This window comes from Ranitomeya imitator, chromosome 10 (assembly GCF_032444005.1).
Source record: "Ranitomeya imitator isolate aRanImi1 chromosome 10, aRanImi1.pri, whole genome shotgun sequence".
NCBI lineage: Eukaryota > Metazoa > Chordata > Amphibia > Anura > Dendrobatidae > Ranitomeya > Ranitomeya imitator.
In genome coordinates, this window is record NC_091291.1 from 143,738,892 (window position 1) to 143,763,023 (window position 24,132).

Here is a 24,132-nt window from a genome sequence, read left to right on the forward strand (position 1 = left end):
CCTTTAATTCTTTTCCAATAGATGTTACAACTTTACTACAATTTTAGGAACTTCTTTTTTGACATTTTGCCTTTTTTCTGCTCCTTTTCTGCATGTATCAGGCAGATTAATGGAGACGGACACTCGATGATTTAATTGAGGAATGTAAGTGATTTTCTCTCCCCGGGCGCGATATATCTGCTTAGTAAAGATCTCGGCCTGTGATGAACAAAGACACTTTCCCTTTTAATAGCACCGGCCCCTGACGGATAATCTCCCGGAGTCTTTTGTGGGTAAAATCCATCACAGCTGTCAGGCTTTTAATCAATGAACTAATTTACGCTGATAGACAAGAAACATCATGTGCCCTCCGTGCGACATTCACCATAATAGACGGGTGGCGCCTTCGCGGAGAGCGCCGCGTCTGCACGAGGAGCGACACTTACCGGGGAAATAAGTGGGGAGCGCAGGAAATACAAATCCTCAGAATGTGGGAACAGGAACATGTACATCGGCCTCTCACTGGGGGCACACCGACTGCCCCTTTAATAAACCATAGACATCATCTGGCCTTTAAGGTGCCATGGACCAGCGTCCCACCTATATAGTAACAATAATATAAATAATAGTTATCTCTATAGCGCCAAAATATTCCGCAGCGCTGTACATTTCAGTATTTAGGACTCAATATGGCAGGAATGAAGAATAATCCGCTCCAGTCATTATGTCAGAACAGAAGTAAACCCCGTGCCCAAGAATGCGGGTGTATGGAAAAAATCAGTGCCAGCATCAGTACCCCAGCATCAGTATACAAGTACACATGTATCAGTGTCAGATAAAAGTATAACCCATGTATCAGTGTCAGATAAAGTATACCCCATGTATCAGTGTCAGATAAAAGTATAACCCATGTATCAGTGTCAGATAAAAGTATACCCCAGGTGTCAGTGTCAGATAATAGTATACCCCATGTATCAGTGTCAGATAAAAGTATACCCCAGGTGTCAGTGTCAGATAAAAGTATACCCCATGTATCAGTGTCAGATAAAAGTATACCCCATGTATCAGTGTCAGATAAAAGTATACCCCAGGTGTCAGTGTCAGATAAAAGTATACCCCAGGTATCAGTGTCAGATAAAAGTATACCCCATGTATCAGTGTCAGATAATAGTATACCCCATGTATCAGTGTCAAATAAAAGTATACCCCATGTATCAGTGTCAGATAAAAGTATAACCCATGTATCAGTGTCAGATAAAGTATATCCCATGTATCAGTGTCAGATAAAAGTATACCCCATGTATCAGTGTCAGATAAAAGTATACCCCATGTATCAGTGTCAGATAAAAGTATACCCCATGTATCAGTGTCAGATAAAAGTATACCCCATGTATCAGTGTCAGATAAAAGTATAACCCATGTATCAGTGTCAGATAAAGTATATCCCATGTATCAGTGTCAGATAAAAGTATACCCCATGTATCAGTGTCAGATAAAAGTATACCCCATGTATCAGTGTCAGATAAAAGTATACCCCATGTATCAGTGTCAGATAAAAGTATACCCCATGTATCAGTGTCAGATAAAAGTATAACCCATGTATCAGTGTCAGATAAAAGTATAACCCATGTATCAGTGTCAGATAAAAGTATAACCCATGTATCAGTGTCAGATAAAAGTATACCCCATGTATCAGTGTCAGATAAAAGTATACCCCATGTATCAGTGTCAGATAAAAGTATAACCCATGTATCAGTGTCAGATAAAAGTATACCCCATGTATCAGTGTCAGATAAAAGTATAACCCATGTATCAGTGTCAGATAAAAGTATAACCCATGTATCAGTGTCAGATAAAAGTATACCCCATGTATCAGTGTCAGATAAAAGTATACCCCATGTATCAGTGTCAGATAAAAGTATACCCCATGTATCAGTGTCAGATAAAAGTATACCCCATGTATCAGTGTCAGATAAAAGTATACCCCATGTATCAGTGTCAGATAAAAGTATACCCCATGTATCAGTGTCAGATAAAAGTATAACCCATGTATCAGTGTCAGATAAAAGTATAACCCATGTATCAGTGTCAGATAAAAGTATAACCCATGTATCAGTGTCAGATAAAGTATACCCCATGTATCAGTGTCAGATAAAGTATACCCCAGGTGTCAGTGTCAGATAAAAGTATACCCCAGGTATCAGTGTCAGATAAAAGTATACCCCATGTATCAGTGTCAGATAATAGTATACCCCATGTATCAGTGTCAAATAAAAGTATACCCCATGTATCAGTGTCAGATAAAAGTATAACCCATGTATCAGTGTCAGATAAAGTATATCCCATGTATCAGTGTCAGATAAAAGTATACCCCATGTATCAGTGTCAGATAAAAGTATACCCCATGTATCAGTGTCAGATAAAAGTATACCCCATGTATCAGTGTCAAATAAAAGTATACCCCATGTATCAGTGTCAAATAAAAGTATACCCCATGTATCAGTGTCAGATAAAAGTATAACCCATGTATCAGTGTCAGATAAAAGTATACCCCATGTATCAGTGTCAGATAAAAGTATACCCCATGTATCAGTGTCAGATAAAAGTATACCCCATGTATCAGTGTCAGATAAAAGTATACCCCATGTACCAGTGTCATATAAAAGTATACCCCATGTATCAGTGTCAGATAAAAGTATACCCCATGTATCAGTGTCAGATAAAAGTATACCCCATGTATCAGTGTCAGATAAAAGTATACCCCATGTATCAGTGTCAGATAAAAGTATACCCCATGTATCAGTGTCAGATAAAAGTATACCCCATGTATCAGTGTCAGATAAAAGTATAACCCATGTATCAGTGTCAGATAAAAGTATACCCCAGGTATCAGTGTGAGATAAAAGTATACCCCATGTATCAGTGTCAGATAAAAGTATACCCCATGTATCAGTGTCAGATAAAAGTATACCCCAGGTATCAGTGTCAGATAAAAGTATACCCCATGTATCAGTGTCAGATAAAAGTATACCCCAGGTATCAGTGTCAGATAAAAGTATACCCCATGTATCAGTGTCATATAAAAGTATACCCCAGGTATCAGTGTGAGATAAAAGTATACCCCAGGTATCAGTGTCAGATAAAAGTATAACCCATGTATCAGTGTCAGATAAAAGTATACCCCATGTATCAGTGTCAGATAAAAGTATACCCCATGTATCAGTGTCAGATAAAAGTATACCCCATGTATCAGTGTCAGATAAAAGTATACCCCATGTATCAGTGTCAGATAAAAGTATACCCCATGTATCAGTGTCAGATAAAAGTATACCCCATGTATCAGTGTCAGATAAAAGTATAACCCATGTATCAGTGTCAGATAAAAGTATACCCCAGGTATCAGTGTGAGATAAAAGTATACCCCATGTATCAGTGTCAGATAAAAGTATACCCCAGGTATCAGTGTCAGATAAAAGTATACCCCATGTATCAGTGTCAGATAAAAGTATACCCCAGGTATCAGTGTGAGATAAAAGTATACCCCAGGTATCAGTGTCAGATAAAAGTATAACCCATGTATCAGTGTCAGATAAAAGTATACCCCATGTATCAGTGTCAGATAAAAGTATACCCCATGTATCAGTGTCAGATAAAAGTATACCCCATGTATCAGTGTCAGATAAAAATATAACCCATGTATCAGTGTCAGATAAAAGTATACCCCATGTATCAGTGTCAGATAAAAGTATACCCCATGTATCAGTGTCAGATAAAAGTATACCCCATGTATCAGTGTCAGATAAAAGTATACCCCATGTATCAGAGTCAGATAAAAGTATAACCCAGGTATCAGTGTCAGATAAAAGTATACCCCAGGTATCAGTGTGAGATAAAAGTATAACCCATGTATCAGTGTCAGATAAAAGTATACCCCAGGTGTCAGTGTCAGATAAAAGTATACCCCATGTATCAGTGTCAGATAAAAGTATACCCCATGTATCAGTGTCAGATAAAAGTATACCCCAGGTATCAGTGTCAGATAAAAGTATACCCAAGGTATCAGTGTCAGATAAAAGTATACCCCAGGTATCAGTGTGAGATAAAAATATACCCCATGTATCAGTGTCAGATGAAAGTATAACCCATGTATCAGTGTCAGATAAAAGTATAACCCATGTATCAGTGTCAGATAAAAGTATACCCCAGGTATCAGTGTGAGATAAAAGTATACCCCAGGTATCAGTGTCAGATAAAAGTATACCCCATGTATCAGTGTCAGATAAAAGTATACCCCATGTATCAGTGTCAGATAAAAGTATAACCCATGTATCAGTGTCAGATAAAAGTATAACCCATGTATCAGTGTCAGATAAAATTATGCCCCAGGTATCAGTGTCAGATAAAAGTATACCCCAGGTATCAGTGTCAGATAAAAGTATACCCCATGTATCAGTGTCAGATAAAAGTATAACCCATGTATCAGTGTCAGATAAAAGTATACCCCAGGTATCAGTGTGAGATAAAAGTATACCCCATGTATCAGTGTCAGATAAAAGTATAACCCATGTATCAGTGTCAGATAAAAGTATACCCCAGGTATCAGTGTCAGATAAAAGTATACCCCAGGTATCAGTGTCAGATAAAAGTATACCCCATGTATCAGTGTCAGATAAAAGTATACCCCATGTATCAGTGTCAGATAAAAGTATACCCCATGTATCAGTGTCAGATAAAAGTATACCCCAGGTATCAGTGTCAGATAAAAGTATACCCCAGGTATCAGTGTCAGATAAAAGTATACCCCATGTATCAGTGTCAGATAAAAGTATACCCCATGTATCAGTGTCAGATAAAAGTATACCCCATGTATCAGTGTCAGATAAAAGTATAACCCATGTATCAGTGTCAGATAAAAGTATACCCCAGGTATCAGTGTGAGATAAAAGTATACCCCATGTATCAGTGTCAGATAAAAGTATACCCCATGTATCAGTGTCAGATAAAAGTATACCCCAGGTATCAGTGTCAGATAAAAGTATACCCCATGTATCAGTGTCAGATAAAAGTATACCCCATGTATCAGTGTCAGATAAAAGTATACCCCAGGTATCAGTGTCAGATAAAAGTATACCCCAGGTATCAGTGTCAGATAAAAGTATACCCCAGGTATCAGTGTGAGATAAAAGTATACCCCATGTATCAGTGTCAGATAAAAGTATACCCCATGTATCAGTGTCAGATAAAAGTATACCCCAGGTATCAGTGTCAGATAAAAGTATACCCCAGGTATCAGTGTGAGATAAAAGTATACCCCAGGTATCAGTGTCAGATAAAAGTATAACCTATGTATCAGTGTCAGATAAAAGTATACCCCATGTATCAGTGCCAGATAAAAGTATAACCCAGGTATCAGTGTCAGATAAAAGTATAACCCATGTATCAGTGTCAGATAAAAGAACGATAAAGCAGAAAACCCCAAGGCTACCTCCTGAAGCTGGAAACAAAGCTCTTCACCCAGTGTCAGACCATCGGAGGTGGAGACCTCCACCGAGGAGACCACCAAGCCCACACAGATACATGCAGAGCAGAGATAGGGATGAGATAATAAACCTGCTCAATGCACTGCGCAGAATAATAATGTGACTGGATGGAACCAAGCACCGCTATAAAACTGTCAGAAATCCAGTTTGTCCCACACAGCCATACTCATTACAAGGTATATACACAAAAACCACACAGAAGAATGTCTTCACTTACAATCAGCAGCTGGAATATCCAGGGTCTCAACGCCTCAACCTTTGGATCTAAAACAAAGGACCCTGATTTTATACAAAGTATGAAAAATATAGACATTCAGATCCTCCTAGAAACATGGACCAGAGCCGAAAACGAATCCCTGGTGCCTATTGGATACAAGGAATTCTTGGTCCATGCCCAGAAAAATAAAAACATCAAACAGGGCCGGGGCTCAGGAGGAGTAGCGATCTGGTATAAAGAGGAGCTCCACCAGTACATCAAACCGGTGAAGAAAGGAGACAGCCACATATGGATCAGAATCAGCAGCTCCATCCTCACCTGCCAGTCTGATGTCCACCTCTGTGCCACCTATATACCACCGCCAGAGTCCCCCTACTTCAATCCAGACTGCTTCGAGATCTTACAAAGAGAAGCCGCCCATTATCAGGCCCTGGGCAAAGTTCTCATCTTTGGAGACCTCAATGCAAGAACAGGGAGAGAGAGAGACTTCCTGACCACGGATGGAAACATCTACATACTTGGAGCAGAGAATGACGGCCAAGACCCTGTACACACTGAGAGAAACAGCTATGACAGTACAGTCAACAAGAGTGTCAGAAAGCTCCTGAACGTATGTAAAAGTTTAGGACTTCATATCATTAATGGACGAAGCAAGGGTGACTCCTTAGGAAGGTATACACTAAACTCCCATGTAGGGAGGAGTGTAGTTGATTACGCCATTACAGACCTGAACCTGGCAGATGTCAGCGCCTTCATAGTCACCACAAACGCACCTGTCAGACCACAGCCAACTTCTTCTGTACATGAAATCTACAGAGAAACCATCCACTCAGAAGCCACAGCAGAGCGGCCTTTTCACCCGGCCTCCATCCTATAAATGGTCCAAAATGTCGGCACTAAAATATAAAGAAGCTTCCAGCAGACCTGAAATACAGCGGATGCTCCACCACTTCTACAACCTCGAGTACATGCCAAACCCAGAGGGAGTGAGCCAAGCAGCAAAGGACCTCAACAATATATTCTACGCAATGGCCAGACTGTCCGACCTTAAAAAAAGTCGACTACAAGAGACCAAAAGAAACACAGGTCAATGGCTGGTTTGACAGAGAATGTAAAGTTGTACGGAAGACCCTGAGAACAGCCTCCAACAAGAAACACAGAGACCCCAACCACCTGGGTCTGAGGGAAGCCTATGACTCCATACAAAAGCAGTACAAAACCATCCTCAGGAGGAAGAAGCAGAGTTACATCTCTACCAAGCTCAATCAACTCCAAGACGCCCTCCAAGACAACTCCTTCTGGGAACTATGGAACCACATGGGCACCAAAGACAAGAAAAACAACAACCATATCCAAAATGGCAACCTCTGGCTCCAATACTTCAGAGACCTCTATAAAGACATTCCAAAGGAAGGACTAAGCCAAGAACAGGAAAACATAATGGCGAAACTAAAAGCAATGGAGGAAAAAATCAAAAACTTCCAAAACCCGGTGGATACACCTATAACACTACAGGAAGTAACCGAGAGACTCTCCTCCATAAGATGTAGAAAAGCCGGTGGCCTAGATGGAATCCTACCAGAAATGCTGAAGTACAGCCCACCAGAAATACAGGCTGCAATGGTTAAACTCTTCAATATTGTACTGAGTGCCGGCTACTTCCCTCGTACCTGGAACCAAGGCCTCATCACACCCATCCACAAGAGTGGGGACAGGTATGACCCAGCCAACTACAGAGGCATATGCGTCAGCAGCAACCTGGGAAAACTGTTCAACAGTATCCTGAACAAGAGGATCCTCACCTTCCTCACCGAGCACAACGTCCTCAACAAGAGCCAAGCAGGGTTCATGCCGAACCACCGCACCACTGACCACATCTATACTCTGCACAGCCTCATTCAGAGACACGTCTACAATACAAAGAATGGGAAGATATACGCCTGCTTTGTGGACTTTAAAAAGGCCTTTGATTCAGTGTGGCACCCGGGCTTATTCCTGAAACTGCTGGAGAGTGGAATAGGAGGAAAGACCTACGATGTCATCAAAAGCTCCTACACCGAGAACAGCTGCAGCGTGAGTGTGAGCGGCAAAAGAACGGCTTTTTTCCAGCAGAGCCGCGGAGTCAGACAAGGCTGCAGCCTAAGCCCAACGCTCTTCAACATCTACATCAACGAGCTGGCTACCGCCCTGGAATCCTCCTCAGCACCAGGTCTCACCCTCCACGACGCCCAGGTGAAATTCTTGCTGTATGCAGATGACCTGCTGCTGCTGTCACCAACCGAGAAAGGCCTCCAGGACAACCTGAAAATCCTAGAGAAATTCAGCTCCACCTGGGCCCTACTGGTCAACCTAAAGAAAACCAACACCATGGTGTTCCAGAGGAGAAAGAGAAGATCAGACCAACACCCATCATTTATCCTCAACAACTGCGACCTCACAGGAACGGACAAATATACCTACCTGGGCCTAGAGATTCACCGGTCAGGGAACTTCAAACAAGCCATAGAGACCCTGAAAGACAAGGCCTGCAAAACCTTCTATGCCATCCGAAGGACACTCTACCATCTGAAGCCACCAGTGAGGGTCTGGCTAAAAATCTTCGACTCCATCATCGCCCCAATCCTCCTGTATGGCAGCGAAGTCTGGGGTCCTCACACCTACCCAGACTGGTCAAAGTGGGACTCCAGTCCAACAGAAATATTCCACCTGGAATTCTGCAAGCACCTTCTCCAGGTCCATCGGAGCACCTCCAACAGTGCTTGTCGGGCCGAGCTGGGCAGATTCCCTCTACACCTAACAGTTCTAAAGAGGGCGCTGTCATTCCGGGCCCACCTGCATAGGAGCAATCCAAGCTCCCATCACCATAAAGCCCTGATACATGAAGGTGAAACAGAAAAACCAGAACCCCCGGAACAGCCCAGCCAAACCCAACCGGAGCAGAACACCAATCACAACAACCTGACAAAAGCCGGAATTAGGAAGATGGCAGATGAAGGCCAGGAGAGGTATGTCAGTGACTGGAAGAATGATATCATCAGCTCACAGAAACTGACCATGTACCGGAGCCTACAGAGAGACTACAGACTGGCCCCATATCTGGAGAAACTCCCGGACCCCAGAGACCGCCAGATCCTGAGCCGATATAGACTCAGTGCCCACAGTCTGGCCTTCGAATGTGGCCGACACAGGCAGAGCTACAAGCCCAGGGAGGAAAGACTGTGCCAACACTGTGATCAGGAGGCCATAGAGGACGAAACCCACTTCCTGCTACACTGCTCCAAATACTCAGCAGTGAGGGACACTCACTTCAGGAGACTCTCACATCTCTTCCCAGACTTCATCACCATGAAGGAGGAAGAGAAAACATATATCTTGCTGGGAGAAGAAGAGAAAGCAGTGGAGATAGCAGCGCGGTATGTGAGCGAATGTCATAGACTACGAGAAAGAGAAGTATGATGCCATGGACTATAGCCCCCAACCTGGACCTGCCCCATCCACCTCCCCTATGCCATGGACTATAACCCCCACAATGGACCTGCCCCATCCACCTCCCCTATGCCATGGACTATAGCCCCCACAATGGACCTGCCCCATCCACCTCCCCTATGCCATGGACTATAGCCCCCAACCTGAACCTGCCCCATCCACCTCCCCTATGCCATGGACTATAGCCCCCAACCTGGATCTGCCCCATCCACCTCCCCTATGCCATGGACTATAGCCCCCAACCTGGATCTGCCCCATCCACCTCCCCCACAGCTCCTACCCAACATCCCCTCAGTCCCTATCCCTATTGCCTCTATACACTTGCTTTGGCAAAACTGATGTGTATTTGGTCCTGCCAATAAAGCTTCTTTGAATCTTGAATCTTGTATACCCCATGTATCAGTGTCAGATAAAAGTATATCCCATGTATCAGTGTCAGATAAAAGTATACCCCATGTATCAGTGTCAGATAAAAGTATATCCCATGTATCAGTGTCAGATAAAAGTATACCCCATGTATCAGTGTCAGATAAAAGTATATCCCATGTATCAGTGTCAGATAAAAGTATACCCCATGTATCAGTGTCAGATAAAAGTATACCCCATGTATCAGTGTCAGATAAAAGTATAACCCATGTATCAGTGTCAGATAAAAGTATACCCCATGTATCAGTGTCAGATAAAAGTATACCCCATGTATCAATGTCAGATAAAAGTATACCCCATGTATCAATGTCAGATAAAAGTATAACCCATGTATCAGTGTCAGATAAAAGTATACCCCATGTATCAGTGTCAGATAAAAGTATACCCCATGTATCAGTGTCAGATAAAAGTATACCCCATGTATCAGTGTCAGATAAAAGTATACCCCATGTATCAGTGTCAGATAAAAGTATAACCCATGTATCAGTGTCAGATAAAAGTATACCCCATGTATCAGTGTCAGATAAAAGTATAACCCATGTATCAGTGTCAGATAAAAGTATATCCCAAGTATCAGTGTCAGATAAAAGTATAACCCATGTATCAATGTCAGATAAAAGTATACCCCATGTATCAGTGTCAGATAAAAATATAACCCATGTATCAGTGTCAGATAAAAGTATACCCCATGTATCAGTGTCAGATAAAAGTATACCCCATGTATCAGTGTCAGATAAAAGTATACCCCATGTATCAGTGTCAGATAAAAGTATACCCCATGTATCAGTGCCAGATAAAAGTATACCCCATGTATCAGTGTCAGATAAAAGTATAACCCATGTATCAGTGTCAGATAAAAGTATAACCCATGTATCAGTGTCAGATAAAAGTATACCCCATGTATCAGTGTCAGATAAAAGTATACCCCAGGTATCAGTGTCAGATAAAAGTATACCCCATGTATCAGTGTCAGATAAAAGTATACCCCATGTATCAGTGTCAGATAAAAGTATACCCCATGTATCAGTGTCAGATAAAAGTATACCCCATGTATCAGTGTCAGATAAAAGTATACCCCATGTATCAGTGCCAGATAAAAGTATAACCCATGTACCAGTGTCAGATAAAAGTATGCCCCATGTATCAGTGTCATATAAAAGTATACCCCATGTATCAGTGTCAAATAAAAGTATGCCCCATGTATCAGTGTCAGATAAAAGTATACCCCATGTATCAGTGTCAGATAAAAGTATACCCCGGGTATCAGTGCCAGATAAAAGTATAACCCATGTATCAATGTCAGATAAAAGTATACCCCATGTATCAGTGTCAGATAAAAGTATACCCCAGGTATCAGTGTCAGATAAAAGTATACCCGATGTATCAGTGTCAGATAAAAATATACCCCATGTATCAATGGCAGATAAAAGTATAACCTATGTATCAATGTCAGATAAAAGTATACTCCAGGTATCAGTGTCAGATAAAAGTATATCCCATGTATCAGTGTCAGATAAAAGTATACCCCATGTATCAGTGTCAGATAAAAGGATACCCCATGTATCTGTGTCATATAAAAGTATGCCCCATGTATCAGTGTCAGATAAAAGGATACCCCGGGTATCAGTGCCAGATAAAAGTATACTCCATGTATCAATGTCAGATAAAAGTATACCCCATGTATCAGTGCCAGATAAAAGTATACCCCATGTATCAGTGTCAGATAAAAGTATACCCCGGGTATCAGTGTCAGATAAAAGTATAACCTAGGTATCAGTGCCAGATAAAAGTATACCCTTGATTTGGCAAGATTTATTTTGCAAATTATGGTGGAAAATAAGTATTTGGTCATTAACAAAAGTTAATCTCAATATTTTGGTCAAACGTCAAACGTTTTCTGTAAGTCTTCACAAGGTCGCACACACTGTTGGTGGTATGTTGGCCCATTCCTCCATGCAGATCTCCTCTAGAGCAGTGATGTTTTGGGCCCTTTTGCTGGGCAACATGGACTTTGAACTCCCTCCAAAGGTTTTCTTTAGGGTTGAAATCTGAAGACTGGCTAGACCACTCCAGGACCTTCATATGCTTCTTACGAAGCCACTCCTTCGTTGCCCTGGCGATGTGCTTGGGATCATTATTATGCTAAAAGACCCATCCACGTTTCATCTTCAATGCCCTTGCTGATGCAAAGAGGTTTGTACTCAAAATCTTACGATACATGGACCAATTCATTCTTTCATGTACACGGATCAGTCGTCCTGGTCCCTTTGCAGAGAAACAGCCAAAAAGCATGATGTTGCCACCTCCATGATTCACAGTAGGTATGGTGTTCTTTGGATGTAACTCAGCATTCTGTCTCCTCCAATCACGATGACTTTTGTTTCTACCAAACAGTTCTACTTTGGTTTCATCAAACCATATGACATTCTCCCAAGACTCTTCTGCATAATCCAAATGCTCTCTAGAAAACTTCAGATGGGCCCGGTCATGTACTGACTTAAGCAGGGGGACACGTCTGGCACTGCATTATCTGAGTCCCTGGCGGCGTAGTGTGTTACTGATGGTAGCCTTTGTTATGGTGGTCCCAGCTCTATGCAGGTCATGCACTAGGTCCCCCGTGTGGTTCTGAGATCTTTTCTCTCCGTTCTTGTGATCATTTTGACCCCACGGGGTGAGATCTTGCGTGGAACCCCAGATCGAGGGAGATTATCAGTGGTCTTTTATGTCTTCTATTTTCTTATTATTGCTCCCACAGTTGATTTCATCACACCAAGCTGCTTGCCTATTGCAGATTCCATCTTCCCAGCCTGGTGCAGGGCTACAATTTTGTTTATGGTGTCCTTCAACAGTTCTTTGGTCTTCACCATAGTGGAGTTTGGAGTGTGACTGTTTGAGGTTGTGGACAGGAGTCCTTTATACTGATAACAAGGTCAAACAGGCGCCATTACTACAGGTAATGAGTGGAGGACAGAGGAGCCTCTTAAAGAAGAAGTTACAGATCTGTGAGAGCCAGAAATCCTGCATGTTTTTAGGTGACCAATAACTTAATTTCCACCACAATTTGCAAAATAAATCTTCCCAAATCAGACAAGGTGATTTTCTGGATTTGTTTTCTCATTTTGACTCTCGTAGCTCTGGTTTACCTATGATGTCAATTACAGGCCTCTCTCATCTTTGTAAGCGGGAGAACTTGCACAATTGGTGGCTGACTAAGTACTTTTTCCCCCACTGTATGCCCCATGTAGCAGTGCCATATACACATATGGTCAGGAGGAGAAGGACCATCTAGTGTTCACCGATTTTTGTAGAAGTGACCATATTCTCCAGAGTTCTTATTCTGCACAGTCCACATTCTCCACAGTCCTTACTCTGCACAGTCCTTACTTTGCACAGTCCACATTCTCCACAGTCCTGATTCTCCACAGTCCTTATTCTGCACAGTCCACATTCTCCACAGTCCTGATTCTCCACAGTCCTTACTTTGCACAGTCCACATTCTCCACAATCCTGATTCTACAGTCCTTATTCTGCACAGTCCTTATTCTGCACAGTCCTGATTCTACACAGTCCTTATTCTGCACAGTCCTTATTCTGCACAGTCCTTATTCTGCACAGTCCTGATTCTCCACAGTCCTTATTCTGCACAGTCCTGATTTTACACAGTCCTGATTCTACACAGTCCTTATTCTCCACAGTCCTGATTCTCCACAGTCCTTATTCTACACAGTCCTTATTCTGCACAGTCCTTATTCTGCACAGTCCACATTCTCCACAGTCCTGATTCTCCACAGTCCTTATTCTGCACAGTCCTTATTCTGCACAGTCCACATTCTCCACAGTCCTGATTCTGCAGTCCTGATTCTGCACAGTCCTGATTCTGCACAGTCCTTATTCTGCACAGTCCTTATTCTCTACAGTCCTGATTCTCCACAGTCCTGATTCTACACAGTCCTTATTCTGCACAGTCCTTATTCTGCACAGTCCTGATTCTCCACAGTCCTGATTCTCCACAGTCCTGATTCTCCACAGTCCTTATTCTGCACAGTCCTTATTCTGCACAGTCCACATTCTCCACAGTCCACATTCTCTACAGTCCTGATTCTACACAGTCCTGATTCTGCACAGTTCTTATTCTGCACAGTCCTTATTCTGCACAGTCCACATTCTCCATAGTCCTGATTCTACACAGTCCTTATTCTGCACAGTCCTTATTCTGCACAGTCCACATTCTCCACAGTCCTGATTCTACACAGTCCTGATTCTGCACAGTCCACATTCTCCACAGTCCTTACTCTGCACAGTCCTTATTCTGCACAGTCCACATTCTCCACAGTCCTGATTCTACACAGTCCTTATTTTGCACAGTCCTTATTCTGCACAGTCCTTATTCTGTGGTGTTCTCTGCTTTATCAACATCTCTGCCCCATCCTGTTTTCATTCCAATGTGATTCTTGGTTCCGGAGACTCAGAGCCATTTTTCGTTAGTCGCCTTCCGCTGCATATGATGGGGACGGAGTGGAAACCATCTTGTTCTGCCTTGTGAGGCCGCAGAACACAAACTTAGAGAGGCGTCATCTTGTGCCGTCTTCCCTGCAGTCCGCCTCCTCGCTATTTGCCCCCGCGTCCCTCCTGACCAGACGCCGTACATTCTCTGTATCAGCTCGTAATTGCGCTGTTCGTGAAGTGACGTGATCCCTCGTGGTCCGGACGCGTCTTTGTGTATATATGAATACCAATGTATATGAATAATAAGCGGCGCTGTCCTGCGGGACTCCTCGGCCCGCGATGCGCCGCGCTTATTGTACCACCAATCAAGTGGCGATTGCTTTGTCCTGTGCCGGATGACTCCTAATGTCTCCATCAGGCGCAGATTCGTGCCGGATTCCATTTAGTGCGTTTCGGCGGCGGCCGTGCTCGAGAAGCATTTTCTACTTGTTTAGTCGCCCGCGTGAGCCGGAGCCGGGGGCACAAGTGTTTTATTTTATGTCACATTAATAATAAAACCTTCCACTTAAATACTTAAATAAAAGCATCAGGAAACTAATTCACAATTTGTCAGCATCTGATTTGGGGAGAAGCTGCTTTAATTTACTTCCCATTTGGAGTGATTTTCCGTGCGGCGCGGCCTCCGGCGTCTCGCTGGAAAGCTCGGCTCTAATCATTTTACTTGAGCTCTTCATTTCGGCTTTGATGAAATAATTGAAATTCCTGTCACTTCCTGCACTTTGCTGCCGCTCGCGTCCTCCGTCTCTCCTGAAAGCTCGGCCTGATACATTTTATTGATAACACGACATAATGTATCAGTGCTCCATTCACCGCGGCTTCGCGGATCCGCCGCTGTCGTTAAGTGATTGTTAGGGGGAATTAGCGGAGCATCTCCTCTAATTTACTTGCCATCATTTGGAGGTTATTGCCGTGTAATGCTGCGGAGGACCCGGGCTCGAATGCCTGCCTTTCTCCATATGAATCTATTATCCCCCAATCAGGTTTCCATAGAAGACAAACTAAGCGCCTACAACGCTTGCAGGGCCGGGGAGGCGCTGGTCAAACTGGTGCTGTACTGGAGGCCACAATTCTGGACTGTGCGGGGGCCCCGCACTGCTATACCCTGACCACAATTATATTACATGGCCGCCTCCATCCAGAAACAGCGCCACTCCTGTGCACAGGTCGTGTCTGGTGTCCTCAGCCCCATTCACCGCAATGGAACCGATCTGTGACACTGCGCACAGACACTGAACACAGGGGGCGCTGTTCCTGGAAGAAGGCAGCCACGTTTATTAAACCCTCGTCAACTTCTGTAAATGTCATATACAATCATGGCAGAAAGTCTTGGCAGCCTTGAAATTGCTCCAGAAAATGAAGTATTTCTCCCAGCAAATTATTGCAATTACATGTTTTGTTATGCACCTTTGTTTCCTTTCTGTGTATTGGAACAACGCAAAAAAAAGAGAAGATAAAAAGGCAAATTGGACGTAATTTCACACAAAACCCCAGAAATTGATAAAATGTTTGTTACCCTCAAGTGAATATTTGTTGCATTGTGCTGTCACTATATACGGACGCTGTGATGTAAGCGTTGTGACTGTCACTAATAAGGGGGTGCTGTAGTTAACTGCTGTTGGGGCACTTTCACTATTATGGGGGTGCTGTAGCTAACTTGTTGGGGCACTGTCACCATTATGGGAGCGCTGTGGCTGACTGTTGTTGGGGCACTTTCACTATTATTGGGGGTGCTGGGGTTGATTGTTGCTGGGACGCTGTCACTATTATGGGGGTGCTGTAGCTAACTTGTTGGGGCACTGTCACTATTATGGGGGTGCTGTAGCTAACTTGTTGGGGCACTGTCACCATTATGGGAGCGCTGTGGCTGACTGTTGTTGGGGCGCTGTCACTATTATAGGGGTAATGTGGTCGACTTGGGGTGCTGTCACTATTATGGGGGGTTAGGGATTAACTGGTGGGGCAGTGCAGCCCCGACTAGGGTTACCAGACTTCCAGAGTCCAACAATCCCAGAACCATTACCCCATTGATGGACACGGCACATGACTGGGGACCCTCGCCGGGTTCACAGTCCACACTGCAGGCCGAGTAGGCATAGTAGGAGCTGCGCCTGCCTAGGCTACAGTCCATAGGCTCAGGAGACATATAACACCAGGCGGCGATATGTCCAGGATTCTGACACCGCCAACAGACCACATCCTTCATAAAAGGCTTAGGCGACCCCTTAGCATGGTTGGGATGCCCCCCAGTTGTGGGTCTAGCCACCCTCATTGTGAGCCCGCCCCCTTTTGGGTATCCCAGTATAGGGAAGTAGTGAGGTCTGGTTTCCCCAGGGTTTTCTCCATCACCTGGTATCTCTCAACCAGGCCGACCAAGTCGTCTGCATTCCAGGGGTCGCCCTGGGTAAACCCAGGTCTGTATTGGCCTGGGGAGGGAGTGGACAAACCTGCCTATTACCACACGCTCAACCATCTGCGTTGGAGTGTAAGTCTCTGGCTGCAGCCACTTTGAACCAGATGCAACAGATCAAACATCTGGGAGCGTGGAGGGGGTTGTCACTAGCCTATGCCCAGTGGTGGACTCGCTAAACCCTTACAGACATTGTCTCTCCCAGGTATGCCAGAATTTCAGTTTCTAATTTGCCATACTCTTTGGCATCCTGGACAGCTATGTCATCATACGCCTTTTGGGGTTCACCAGCACCTCTGTCCACTGCTCTGGTGGTAGCCCCTCACTCCGCTACCTGCTCAAACACAGTCAAAAAGGCTTTGATATCATCCCCAGGGGCATTGTTCTATATGGTTCGTCTTATCGTTTTCCGGACATGCGCATCATCACCTGGAGATGGAGAGGAGACCGCCGGCCCTACACAAACCGCTTGTGAGGAGCTCCATTTGCCATGTTAGCGCTTCCTGCTGCTGTCGCTGCAGCTGGTGTTGGAGATGCTGTGCTAACAGCTTATTCGTCTCCTGCTACGCCACTTGCTGCTGTTGACTTGTGATTTGGTATTGCTGCTGTACTTGGACGAGACATTTCACAAGCTCCTCCATGCTTCTTCCTGGAATGCTGCCCGCATTCTGCACCACGTGTGAGGGGTTGCCACGCTTAGCTGCTTCTTCAGCTAGACACAGTAACACTTTGGTGTTAAAACACCTGCTGGTTTATTAACGTCAACATACACCAAGGTAGGGTTTAGAAAAACAAGAGCAGAGCCTTCCTGGCTTAACAGAAAAACAAACAAATAAAGCACAAAGTCCTTTTTCTCCAGGCTTCAACCTGCAGTAAATCCACACAGTCCTCAGCTCCTCCGGGAGGTAACTAGGAGTTCCTGCTCTCCCAAGACACGACACCCACTGACTCTTATGGCCAGGTATTTAACACCCATGTTATGATCACATGACCTTGACATCACACAGGTCCTGTCAGTACTCTGCAGGTGGAGATACGGTGGACTCCCTCCCACCCGCTCTATGGGGATCCACTAAAACCAGCCCATAACATAGGTTCCTATTGACCGTCTCAGTATTTAGCGTGCTGGAGGCAAAAACAGTCTGGTTTACATCACTGACCGCACTATGCGCAGTGACATGTATCTCCCTTCACATATATGCCAGTGACTGTCACAGGGTGCTGTGGTTGACTGTTGTTGGTGCGGTGTCACTATTATGGGGGCGCTGTGGTTGACCGTTGTTGGGGCGCTATGATTGGCTATATTTCTGCTGTGGACAGAGGGAGCGGTGACCATCGGGCACTCTGTGCAGCGCCGTACTGGCCCCACTCCTCCCATTCACGGTCTCCTCACCTGCAGATGCCTCTGTCTGTAGAGAAAAGTTGGAGTCATTTGAAGTCTCTGCTGTTCTCATCCCACAACTCTGAGTATTCGGTATTAATAGCATAAGACAATGCGGTTTTAATAAGATCGGGGTTACAGCGAGGTCTGCGCTCCTGTCACACAATCTGCTCAATACGGCATTCTTCATAATGGACAAATGCTATTTGGAAAACTAATTTCCACTTTAAAAGCTTTATTTGAAGATGCATTTGTGGCTGCAGAGCGGCCGGCCACAGCCGACATGTCATCCACTTCTGCAGTGCTTAAAATAAAGTGCCCAGATACAGGCTAAGCTGAGCCACAAACAGCCAATATAAGCCGAGATGTTAGGAGTAAAGTGTCACTCAGGTGCTTCACAAATACATTTCTTACTTTATGTGAAGGCCTCGGGCTCGGCTGCTCCAGCTAATGCAAGTAATGGAAGCAATTTCAGTCTTTGATCCTGGTAGGTTATAGCGGAGGTGAAGTGCACGAGATTCTGCTGCTTTATCAGAACGGAGGAAACTTAGTTTACAAAATTAAAACACACATTTTACCAAAGAGATTCTTATAAGCAAAAAGGGAAAACGTCTGAAGTTTAAATGACAGAGAAAAGAAATGTGACCCGAGCCCCCGACAGATCCGACATGGTAAAGAGGGGCCACACAAAGCCCACAAATAGCACAGGAGATAAAGAACATGCATCATTGTCCTGTACCCTGAGGGTCAGCTGCCACTACCCTGTACCCTGAGCGTCAGTGTCACTACCCTGTACCCTGAGCGTCAGTGGCACTACCCTGTACCCCAAGTGTCAGAAGCACTACCCTTTACTACCGAGTGTCAGTGGCACTACCCTGTACCCTGAGCGTCAGTGGCACTACCCTGTACCCTGAGCGTCAGTGGCACTACCCTGTACCCTGAGCATCAGTGGCACTACCCTGTACCCCAAGTGTCAGAAGCACTACCCTTTACCCCGAGTGTCAGCGGCACTACCCTGTATCCCGAGTGTCAGTGGCACTACCCTGCACCCAGAGTGTCAGCGGCACTATCCTGCACCCAGAGTGTCAGCGGCACTACCCTGTACCCAGAGTGTCAGCGGCACTACCCTGTATCCCGAGTGTCAGCGGCACTACCCTGCACCCAGAGTGTCAGCGGCACTATCCTGTACCCAGAGTGTCAGCGGCACTACCCTGTACCCAGAGTGTCAGCGGCACTACCCTGTACCCAGAGTGTCAGCGGCACTATCCTGTATCCCAAGTGTCAGCAGCACTATCCTTTACCCTGAGTGTCAGCGGCCCTACCCTGTACCCCAAGTGCCAGCGGAACTACCCTGTACCCCAAGTGTCAGCGGCACTACCCTTTACCCTGAGTGTCAGCGGCACTACCCTGTATCCAGAGTGTCAGCAGCACTATCCTTTACCCTGAGTGTCAGCGGCACTACCCTGTACACCAAGTGCCAGCGGAACTACCCTGTACCCCAAGTGCCAGCGGAACTACCCTGCACCCCAAGTGTCAGCGGCACTACCCTTTACCCTGAGTGTCAGCGGCACTACCCTGTATCCAGAGTGTCAGCAGCACTATCCTTTACCCTGAGTGTCAGCGGCACTACCCTGTACACCAAGTGCCAGCGGAACTACCCTGTACCCCAAGTGCCAGCGGAACTACCCTGTACCCCAAGTGTCAGCAGCATTACCTTTTACCCTGCGTGTCAGCGGCACTACCCTGTATCACGAGTGTCAGCAGCACTACCCTGTACCCAGAGTATCAGCGGCACTATCCTGTACCCAGAGTGTCAGCGGCACTACCCTGTACTCAGAGTGTCAGCGGCACTACCCTGTACCCAGAGTGTCAGCGGCACTACCCTGTACCCAGAGTGTCAGCGGCACTATCCTGTATCCCAAGTGTCAGCAGCACTATCCTTTACCCTGAGTGTCAGCGGCCCTACCCTGTACCCCAAGTGCCAGCGGAACTACCCTGTACCCCAAGTGTCAGCGGCACTACCCTTTACCCTGAGTGTCAGCGGCACTACCCTGTATCCAGAGTGTCAGCAGCACTATCCTTTACCCTGACTGTCAGTGGCACTACCCTGTACCCCAAGTGCCAGCGGAACTACCCTGTACCCCAAGTGTCAGAAGCACTACCCTTTACCCCAAGTGTCAGCGGCACTACGCTGTATCCCGAGTGTCAGTGGCAGTACCCTTTACCCCAAGTGTCAGCGGCACTACCCTGTACCCCAAGTGTCAGTGGCACTACATTTTACCCTGAGTGTCAGCGGCACTTCCCTGTATCCCGAGTGTCAGAGGCACTACCCTGTACCCTGAGTGTCAGCGGCACTACCCTGTACCCCAAGTGTCAGAAGCACTACCCTTTACCCCGAGTGTCAGCGGCACTACGCTGTATCCCGAGTGTCAGCCGCACTATCCTTTACCCCGAGTGTCAGCGGCACTACCCTGTACCCCGTGTCAGCAGAACTACCCTGTACCGAGTGCTAGCGTCACTACCCTGTGCCCCACGTGTCAGTGTCACTACCCTGCACCCCAAGCATTAGTGTCATTATACTGTACCCTGAGTGTCAGCATCATTATCCTGTACCCCGAGAATCAGTGTCACAATCCTGTACCCTAAGTGTCCTCATTATCCTGTACTCCGAGTGTCAGCGTCATAATCCTGTACCCCAAGTGTCGTCCTTATCCTGTACCCCCGCACATCGGTGTCATAATCCTGTACCCCGAGTGTCAGCGTCATTATCCTGTACCCCGAGTGTCAGTGTCATTATCCTGTACCCCGAGTGTCAGTGCCATTATCCTGTACCCCGAGTGTCAGCGTCATTATCCTGTTTCCCGAATGTCAGCGTCATTATCCTGTACCCCGAGTGTCAGCGTCATTATCCTGTTTCCCGAATGTCAGCGTCATTATCCTGTACCCCGAGTGTCAGCGTCATTATCCTGTACCCCGAGTGTCAGTGTCATTATCCTGTACCCCGAGTGTCAGTGCCATTATCCTGTACCCCGAGTGTCAGCGTCATTATCCTGTTTCCCGAATGTCAGCGTCATTATCCTGTACCCCGAGTGTCAGCGTCATTATCCTGTTTCCCGAATGTCAGCGTCATTATCCTGTACCCCGAGTGTCAGCGTCATTATCCTGTACCCCGAGTGTCAGTGTCATTATCCTGTACCCCGAGTGTCAGTGTCATTATCCTGTACCCCGAGTGTCAGTGTCATTATCCTGTACCCCGAGTGTCAGTGTCATTATCCTGTACCCCGAGTGTCAGTGTCATTATCCTGTACCCGAGTGTCAGTGTCATTATCCAGTACCCCGAGTGTCAGTGTCATTATCCTGTACCCCGAGTGTCAGCGTCATTATCCTGTACCCCGAATGTCAGCGTCATTATCCTGTTTCCCGAATGTCAGCGTCATTATCCTGTACCCCGAGTGTCAGCGTCATTATCCTGTACCCCGAGTGTCAGTGTCATTATCCTGTACCCCGAGTGTCAGTGTCATTATCCTGTACCCCGAGTGTCAGTGCCATTATCCTGTACCCTGAGTGTCAGTGTCATTATCCTGTACCCCGAGTGTCAGTGTCATTATCCTGTACCCCGAGTGTCAGTGTCATTATCCTGTACCCCGAGTGTCAGTGTCATTATCCTGTACCCCGAGTGTCAGTGCCATTATCCCGTACCCCCAGTGTCAGTGTCATTATCCTGTACCCCGAGTGTCAGCGTCATTATCCTGTACCCCCAGTGTCAGCGTCATTATCCTGTACCCCGAGTGTCAGTGCCATTATCCCGTACCCCCAGTGTCAGTGTCATTATCCTGTACCCCGAGTGTCAGTGTCATTGTCCTGTACCCCGAGTGTCAGTGCCATTATCCCGTACCCCCAGTGTCAGTGTCATTATCCTGTACCCCGAGTGTCAGTGTCATTATCCTGTACCCCAGTGTCAGTGTCATTATCCTGTACGCCGAGTGTCAGCGTCATTATCCTGTACCCCCAGTGTCAGTGTCATTATCCTGTTCCCCGAGTGTTAGCGTCATTATCCTGTACCCCGAGTGTCAGTGTCATTATCCTGTACCCCAGTGTCAGTGTCATTATCCTGTTCCCCGAGTGTTAGCGTCATTATCCTGTACCCCGAGTGTCAGTGTCATTATCCTGTACCCCGAGTGTCAGCGTTATTATCCTGTACCCCAAGTGTCAGCGTTATTATCCTGTACGCCGAGTGTCAGCGTTATTATCCTGTACGCCGAGTGTCAGTGTCATTATCCTGTACTCCGAGTGTCAGTGTCATTATCCTGTTCCCCGAGTGTTAGCGTCATTATCCTATACCCCGAGTGTCAGTGTCATTATCCTGTACCCCGAGTGTCAGTGTCATTATCCTGTACTCCGAGTGTCAGTGTCATTATCCTGTTCCCCGAGTGTCAGCGTCATTATCCTGTACCCCGAGTGTCAGTGTCATTATCCTGTACCCCGAGTGTCAGCGTTATTATCCTGTACGCCGAGTGTCAGTGTCATTATCCTGTACTCCGAGTGTCAGTGTCATTATCCTGTTCCCCGAGTGTTAGCGTCATTATCCTGCACCCCTAGTGTCAGTGTCATTATCCTGTTCCCCGAGTGTTAGCGTCATTACCTTATTCTTGAAACTTTCCTATGATTTCACGCCTTGTGTTGATTTTGCGGCGACTTCACGACGTGGACATTTTCCTGTTCACATATAACATTAGTAACATGGACTTTATATACAGTAAAAGCTTCACAAATGGAAGAGTCGTGACCTCGGCAGCACGGAGTCTTACACCGTACGTGCCTGACAGTGCGTCCACCATGTACCGTGGCTTGTGCAGAGTACAGGAGGGCAGCACTGTGAAAGGATCGGAGAGAGTGCTGCTCCCATAGATAGTGAAAACCATTAATAAAAACTGCTCACCCGTCAGATGCCACCGCGACAGCGATATTAGGACTGCGGACACTGCTATCCGGATTGTCAGGCGAGAGTACAGGATACACATCCAGGAGAAAAATTGGAGTTTCTGTCGCTGTCTGTAGGAAAGTGAAAACCACAGATTATTTTCAGGATAATTAAAACCAAAATAAAAGACAGAAGTTTAAAAAATTCAATTGAAATTCAAAATATTGGAATAGACGCGTTTTGGATCTTCGCCACGTTCAGTATGAAGGGGAGCTCCTCTTCTGAAATGGAAACCATCAGAATTGCGAATGCAGCTCTGAAATGGATCAATGTCAGGATGTTTCAAAAAACTTTGCATAAATCAATAATTCAAACTAATATATAAGAAATGTTTTAATATATGCGCTTTTCTTCTCCACTTTTCTCCTCTTCCAGTGTCCTGAACTCATCATTTACTTCTGTCCAAAACAAGATGAGAGAGATCTCTGGTGCTGCTGTGTTTATCTCACTCCAGAGCTGGATTCACAGATATGCCGCCCACTGCTGCTGTATAATGTCATTAATGCTGTTGCTGCAACTTTATAGTGTTTATTTCACTCAAGTGCTGAATTCACAGCTACACTGCTCCATAGTTATGCATAATGTCCTCTTTCTATTGTTTTATTTTTAACAAGTGCTGGATTCACGGCTACACTACTTAGAACTGCTGTATAATACCATCCATGCTGCAGATTTTTTTCTGTTTTGTCTCACCCCAGAAATGGAATTGCACTCACATTATACTGTACAATACAGCTGAACATTGTCATCTGTACTGCACTTGTCTAGTACATATTTTATCTAACTGCAGAGCTGTATTCATGGCACAACTGCTCAGTACTAACGCATAATGTCCTCCATTCTACTGCTTTCTGGTGTTTTATCTTCCTTCAGTGCTGGATTCACAGCTATACTACTTAGTATTGCTGTATAATGCCCTCTATGCTGCTGATTTTTGCTGTTTTGTCTCACCCCAGAACATTAATTACACTCACAACATGCATTACTGCTGCATACTGTCCTCTATACTGCTGCTTCCTAGTACATATTTTATCTCACTGCAGAGCTGTAGTCAATGCTACACTGCTCAGTACTGCTGTATAATGTCCTCTATGTCGCAGATGCTTTCTGGTGTTTTAGATCACTCTAGTACTGGATTCACAGCTACACTGCTCAGTGCTGCTTCACAATGTCCTCTGTGCTGCAGCTCCTTCTAAACATATGCTACAT

The 24,132-nt window shown here is 45.5% G+C and overlaps 1 long non-coding RNA gene across 1 annotated transcript in view; it reads right to left on the reverse strand.

Annotated features, from left to right (window-relative positions):
- LOC138651515 (uncharacterized) overlaps nt 1–534 on the reverse strand; it is a 31,459-nt gene extending 30,925 nt beyond the window's left edge. The window contains exon 1 of the long non-coding RNA XR_011315504.1: nt 426–534. This is a non-coding gene — a long non-coding RNA (uncharacterized lncRNA). The remainder of the gene's footprint in view (nt 1–425) is intronic.
- Nucleotides 535–24,132: the final 23,598 nt, after the last annotated feature.